This window comes from Lactuca saligna, chromosome 9 (assembly GCF_052625555.1).
Source record: "Lactuca saligna cultivar CGN05327 chromosome 9, ASM5262555v1, whole genome shotgun sequence".
Taxonomy (NCBI): domain Eukaryota; kingdom Viridiplantae; phylum Streptophyta; class Magnoliopsida; order Asterales; family Asteraceae; genus Lactuca; species Lactuca saligna.
Window position 1 is genome coordinate 154,544,675 of NC_136425.1, and position 7,702 is coordinate 154,552,376.

Genomic DNA, 7,702 nt, shown 5'->3' on the forward strand with positions numbered 1-7,702 from the left:
ATGTTAAATTCAGAAGCTAACCTTGCAGAAAGGGATATTACCACAGATGATGCTTAAGCATGCTGCTCGACTAGGTAAAACTTTTTTGAATCAATAGTGTTAAAAATCATATACCCAATTATTTTTTTTCATTTCTAATGCTAGATGTATGAGAAACAGAAGATTTCACTGTTTTAGCAATTTGGGTATCTGAAATTCTTAAAGTTTGTTGTGATTTCAATCTAGATTCTTGTAATGAGGTCATCTTATTTATTCTTTCATGTTTTTCTTCTCTTCTATCTGTTCTTGAAGTATCTAAATGCACTACTTATTTTTCATTTCTGATGTTAGATTGCATATGTGAAACATAAGAGTTCTCAATTTTAGCAATTTGGGTATCTAAAATTCTTGTAATTTGTTGTGATTTTACTCTAGATTCTTGTAATGAGGTCATTTGATTGATGGTTTCACTGGCACTGCATGTCCACTTGGAGCTAAAGGCATATTAAGTTCTGCATCCAGATCGGGTTCATTATCAGGTTGAATATATGAAGGTACCCCTTCACCTTCAGTTTCTTGACCCATGTCTGCCTCCAAAGCATCAAGTTCTTAAACATTTCCATGAAGTGAAGTTAACATTTAAAAAAAGAAAAATAATAATAATGAATTTGTGCTTACCACCCATGAGATCATCTTCATCAATATCATCTGGCACACTAAACTTCTACCAAGAGATTCTTGTATCTCACTGCTTATATCCATCATGTCCATCATTTCATCTTGCAAAATCTAAACATAAAAACAAGATTAAATGATCTGTAATTACAAAGTATCAAAAGAAAGATATTCATAATATTTATACTAACATCAATGTCTTGTATCTTCACAGTTTTCATCATTCCTTTCAGCTCTTTGTTTGATCCTGTTTGTAGCAAATGCTTGATAATTGTGGCACATACTGTTTGCTGAGCATCTTTAATACCTTCTGAAGCAAATGCAACTTGATCCAGGTTGAATGTTTGATTGTACAACATGTCACGTTGTGCTTCATACCTGCTCAAGTATAACTTACTTTCATTATCAACTCTACAGTAGATCCAAAAATTCGAGGAGGTTATCTTGCCTTCACTTCTCAGGTAGGTTTTTTAATTCATACCCATGTTCAAAATACAAAAATATGTGATCCTTTTTTATTAAACATTTAAAATGCTATAAAGTTTATATGTTATTGTGTTGAAGGACTCGCCTAGTGTACTTCATTTGAAAAAATTATCAGATGTTGTCTGTAGGTAAGAAAAATTCTTCATTTCCTTCTTTCTTATTATTCAGATTTTACTGTGTATGATTTTATGATTTGGATTGCAATGAAAAATATTAGATATGGAGATGCTCAAATCTCTGCCACCAGATTCACCTGAGCAATAGGAGTACATAACAGCCATCCAAAATGAGGATGGATACAACTGGGGGTAATTCTAATTCATGCTCTTTAATTCTTGATTCTAAAATTTGATTTGTCCTAAAAATTATAAATTTAATCTTTTTTTTTTCAATAAAAAGTTATAATCCTGTGTTATGGGGAGTCCCTAAAGGAAGCTATTCAACTAACCCTAATGGTTCAATTCGTATAATAGAGCCTCACCTTATTGTTCATATTAACTCTTGTTTTCAATAAAAAATTAAATCAAACATGGTTCTGTAACTTTTGTTCATATTAACTTTTTTTTTTAACTATGATTACAACTTGGATGCACTATGTGGTCCTGATGGTGAACTTCTAGAGAAGTTAAGGAATTTAGAGCCTCGCCTTATTGAGCACATTAGTAATGAGCCTCGTCTTATTTAGAAGCCTTATGCTACAATTATTTTACAAGAGCAATGGCCATTTATGTAATTTTACCAGTGCCTAAATCTTGTATCAAAATGCATATTGTACAATTGACAGCATCCAGAAAATTTGAGGAATCTTTGGCATTGTTTAAGTTACTTGCAACAGAAGATTCATATCATGTAATATTTATGGACCTGAGAAGTTTTTTGGATATGAGTGGTAAAGTTTACTTATCAAGAGCTTCATCTGGTATGTCAGATGACATGGACAATTCTTCACCTTCTCATACATCGAAGATGTTATTTCAGATGCTGTTGGGCACACCCATGAAAGCAATCAATCCAAAAGATCAAACAAGGTAACAATTTAACATTATTTAGAGTGAAGAGTATTAAAAGTTTTGATATATTTTTTTTAATTTTCAGGGGAGAGTCAACATGCCCCTTGACTCAGGTGCTAGAGAGATGGCATCAATATTAGAGATATGGGATCTCTGGGAATCTTCAAAATGAAATGGTATGTTACTCTTTGATAATGTCAACATCATTCATCAATTATGTTGTGGGGTGACTAGACTGCATATAATGATGTTCGAACTTTTATAAAGATTCCTGAATCATATTTGAAGTTTCTTTTGAGTACTCTTCATGAAGGAGGTTCTAGAAGCAATTCGTATAAGCTGTACAGGGTACCATACCAACAAGGCTTTTGTTGATTTTGTTAACCAATTTGGTCTTCTAGTTCCCAAAGTTTTAAGATCAAAGTAAGTAAAATTGATTTAAATCCTAATGGATTTGTTTACTTATCACTTGTTAAGCAATTTGATCTATATATTTCTTGCAGTTCAATCGTCGCCATCGATCCAAGTCGACCTCGATCTGGATTAAGGTCACTGTGGGTTGTTAGTTTTATAGGAATGTATAACTCATGTTAGCAATGTATTACTTTTGTTTAACATTTGAATGATCATTTGTATGATATAATAATTTGTGCAATTTATTTTATTTTTTATATATGAGATTTTATTTTATATTATGAGACATTAAATGTGTCATGTAATTTGAAAATTAGTAAATTTACGTAAATCTATAAATTACTTTTTTTTAAAAAAAATAAAAGTTACGATACGCAAATATGTGTGTCATCTTCATTTATGACATGACCTTTCTTGACAGCTGCTTACGCATTGCGTGTCATAAATGCGCGTCGTAAATGCGCGTCGTCTCTAGACGACGCGCAAAAGCGTGTCATCTCTCGTTATGACAGGGCCTTCCTTGACGCGCATTTGCGCGTCGTCTGAGCGTTTTACGACGCGCAATGAGCGTCGTAAAAGGCTGTTTTTCTAGTAGTGCATGATGCTAAAGTACTCTCCTATCTTTTTAGATTTGAGAAACTTTTATCCTTCTGCCTAATTTGATTCTTCTCATTCGTTCTGCCATACATCGAAATTTTTTTCCAATGTATCAGAATTACACTTAAACTTGTAAGTGTAACCATATTTACTAAAATTTAGTAAAACATGACAAATAGTCTTATAGATCTTTTGTGGTGGACTTGATCAGTGCACAAGAATGTGTACTCAATCCCTTAGTCCTTCAATTGACTCACATATAAATGTGAACAAGGAACTAGTCTTAATTTTCCAAAGTTGAAAGTTCTCATTCATCACACTGTACAACTTGTATGATTCCAAGTTTCTATCCACTGAAAACTTGGGTGATGAGAATCTTTCCTTATATGGTACATTTAGACACTACCACAAATGAAAGAATCAAATTCACATTTCCATTATTGCAAGAAACATACAAACATCAAGTTTTCATAAATGTCATTGCAAGGAGATATAAAATAAAGTAAAACAAACTTTTATTTATTTAAAAAATGCGAAAAAAAAACTTTTCCTGACAATAAAACTTTAAATGAAAACTATGCTATTACATGTTTCCTAGCAATCTATCATAACTCCCAAGAGTAGCTCAAGAATTCGATCTTCAATCAAGCGATAGAAATCCATCTTCGCGATCAGATTCAACATACTCTTTCTTTAAGTTTTCTTCACTTTTCTTTTAATTCTTAAAACATCAACATGTGACCCAGTCACATCATGTAATAAGAATCTCATAATAGAAACTTAATCGAGTTAGATAGTAGACTTTACCTGAAGTAGAGTCAAACTTATTGACTTTACCAGCCTTATGATCTTTCAGGTAAATTTGGCAGCTTCGCAACCAATACCCTTTCCTTTTGGCAATAGAACCATATGGACCCTTTGGGAATGGTACATAGGACAATCTCAGTCTTAGTCTTTCTCTTTACCATTTGGTCAACCGAGTTGACTATGGTCAATCCCTTTCCATTGGGAAGAGAAGGCTTTTATTGGGTATCCAATGCAACCATTGTCAATGTACACTGAAGGTTTGGAAAGTTGATCTACTAATCAAATTTGCTTTACCACAGCTCCAAATCATTTTTGATTCAGCAGTACCAAGAAAATAGATAAGAACATTAAGGGTCATGTCATAGTCTATTTCATAGCAGTCCCAAAGGTAATTCTCTATGTTACTTAGAAAGTGATTGGACATCCAACTTTCTTAAGACTTTGACACCCAACTCTCCCGGCTTGTCAATACGTGACTTCATCTCCAAGATGTGAGCACACATAGACCTTGCTTCCCATTAGGGCTTGAGTGACCTTGAACTTGTGGGTTAGGGAGAATAATTGGAGGAGGTGGAGGAAGTGAAGTTCCTAGAGATTTGGGAAGATCATAGATGTCTGAAATAGACATATTTTGGGAGATATTCAAGATAGTTGATTTAAAATCCTCAATATAACACCTGAAATGAAATATTAAGGCTGGGACCCAACACAATATTTTATAACTTGGAAGAGGGATGTCGTAATCCAAGCTATAGAATATTTTAAACTCCTAGATCTTTTGAGATTCATTAAACTGTTCAATGGCACGTTTCAATATCGAGTATGCCCTTCAGGTTTTGTGACTAGGATACCGAGGATCACAAAACAAGGTGTGAAGTAACCATGCAAATTACTTGCTACCCTTAATATTTACCCCTTACTCGATGTGCCGGTTAACCACACGCGCTCCACTGATACTATGATAAATATTAAGTTACCCTTTGCCTACATTGTTAAATCAAGCTAGTGTGTCGGTTAACCACACACGCTCCACTAACCGACTTAAACAAAGTGCAAAGCGTGATTTCATGGATTAGCACCTTATTCACATTTTCCTAAAGTAACTAAGATTGGGAATTATAAAAAACATTTAGTTACTTGATTTTTATCATTAATACTTTTAATGAAGGGAGAATTATAGTCCTTGTCCTACCCGTTCGGCTAACGATCCTCCACCTGTCAAGGAAGTGGTGGGTGAGAGTGGACGCCCATTAAACTGTCATTTTATAGGTAGTAACCCTATACCCCCTTATAGACCAGCTTCGTGAATGAGGCCTACTAATGATAAGACGACTTGCTCTTATATATATATATATATATATATATATATATATATATATATATATATATATATATATATATATATATATTATTAACTTATAACATTATAAAGTATAAGGGTTGAATTTTAACTTTTAAAATTCTAAGGGCTTAACTTGGAACTAAAGTATTCACGGAGAAAACTTTACAAATTCCAAAAATTGAAGGAAAGTTTTGAAACTATTCAAAACTCTTGGATTTTCATAACTTATGAGTTTAATTAATGTTTGAAAAAAAAAACTTTTAATGAAGAGACTCTTGAACATCCAAAACTTGAGGACAAGTTCCGGAGCCATAAAAACTATTTATAAGAAAATGACTCTTCATTTTTTGTAACCTAAGGCCTTTTTATGAGTTTTAAGATTCATAAATGTGACTTTTCATATAACTTGACGACAAGTTAGAAAAACACATTTTATGAACAACTTTTAGATTAATTTAGATTGAAAACAACTAACTAATTATATTTTTCATTAATCTATTATAACTCAGAAAACAAGGTAACACAAAAATAAATAAATAAATAAATAAAACTTTTGGTAATCCATAACTTGAGGACAAATTATGGACTATATTAAAATACATTTAGATCAAGAATTAACTAACAAACACTTTTGTAAATAATTCATATGATCTACCAACACTCATAAGCATGAACAATCCATATCAACAATTTCAAAAATTACATCAACATACATAAATCTTGAAATTTTGATTTTAACCTTGAAATTGGTTTACTATAATCATTACCACTTTAAAAACAGGTTTTATAAGTCCCTTCACGGACTCATCAAGTCTCCTTTCCATACAGCACAAATCTTCGATTTTTCAGCAATTTAAGCAAGTATAACAAGAAAACAAGCCTAGGCTCAGATACCATTGTTGGATTATAAGCATTCTAACACTCCTAAGTGTACATGAAACCCTAAATACCTTGGATCTATGTTTTCACTATTATACATTAAAATATGAATATTCCAAGGTATTACCCTAACTAGCATACAATCTTTTGATACTTGAATAATAAACTAGATAGAAATACATACCTTGTTGATGTACCTTAACTCCATGAAGCTCGAGAGCCTAGTGCCCTAAGTGTGACACCTCAAATGGTTCACCCAACATCAAATGCACTTGGAATAACTTAGAGAGAAATGATACACTTCATGAAATCGGCTAGCCCTCACCATTCCTTCATAGTCCCTCATGGTGGCCGATTTTGACAAGAATAAGATGTTTATATAGTGTGTCACAATTAGGGTTACACCATGTAAACCCTAATTGTCATGACCTTTCATTTCCATGATCCATGGGTACAAAAACACCATGGAGCATCCTATGGGTTTTAGCCCAACTTGATAATCGATGGAGCATTAGCCCATTATACAAGTATGGATGATTTACACAATCAACCCATATGTTTAATTAGTCTCCTTTTGATCACTTCATTAATTCCAAATTAATTCTTGATCAATACTAATTAAATAATCTTATTAATAAATTAGAACTTATAATATATTACAAAACTTAAGTGTTATTTCTTTCATTTTAGTCTATCCAAATGCATGATGTTATGCAACCCAAATGGACCATGCCGAGTCGGGTCAAGTACATACCAATTATAGTTATGGACTTAGACACTAATCCAACACATGGAACCCACGTTCATTCCTCACTAGTACGACCAACATACATAGGATATTACGCCCCGCGTACTACACCCTTAAGCCCAATAAGAAAGGACCTAATGGATCAATGTCCAAAACATAACAAATAATTAACCCGAATTAATATAAATACCTTGTAAATTATCGAGAATTACAATGGGTATCATGAGGTATACCCATCAGAGTAGATAATGAAATAATAGGATTATATGCAATATTATCTATGTATTGATAGATGATGAGAAAGTGTTTCTATAGATACCTAGGAGATTACAGGTAGAGATAGAGCATGGTTACATGTAATGTAACCATAAGAGTCTGTAGATATATAAGTATATATGTTTAGATACCATTGGTATTGTGTAGAATGTTGTATATTACTAGAAATTGATATAGATTAAGTGATTAATGTATTAATTACTAAAAGAGTAGTACAAGTTGTTTAAATGAGATAAAGAGATATATTGTCCAAGGGAAAAGTGTCATGTGATGAGTCACATAACAAAGATAGAGACATAGAGGAAGATGTTCCTTCGGGGATGAAAGAATGGTTCCTATGGTAACCATAGTGATGAGTTTAAAACAAACTTAAAGATCGATTAGATCTATGAAACAGGTAAATGAATGACTAAGTAAACAATCAAGAACAAGCTAATGAATCAAAAATGTCGAATGATTCAATAAACAATCCTCAGAAGAGCTCGATAA

General features: G+C 32.6%; 1 pseudogene; it reads right to left on the minus strand.

Annotated features, from left to right (window-relative positions):
* Window positions 1–429: 429 nt before the first annotated feature.
* Window positions 430–1,692, minus strand: LOC145016839 (vacuolar protein sorting-associated protein 60.1-like; annotated as a pseudogene).
* Between the last annotated feature and the right edge of the window lie 6,010 nt (window positions 1,693–7,702).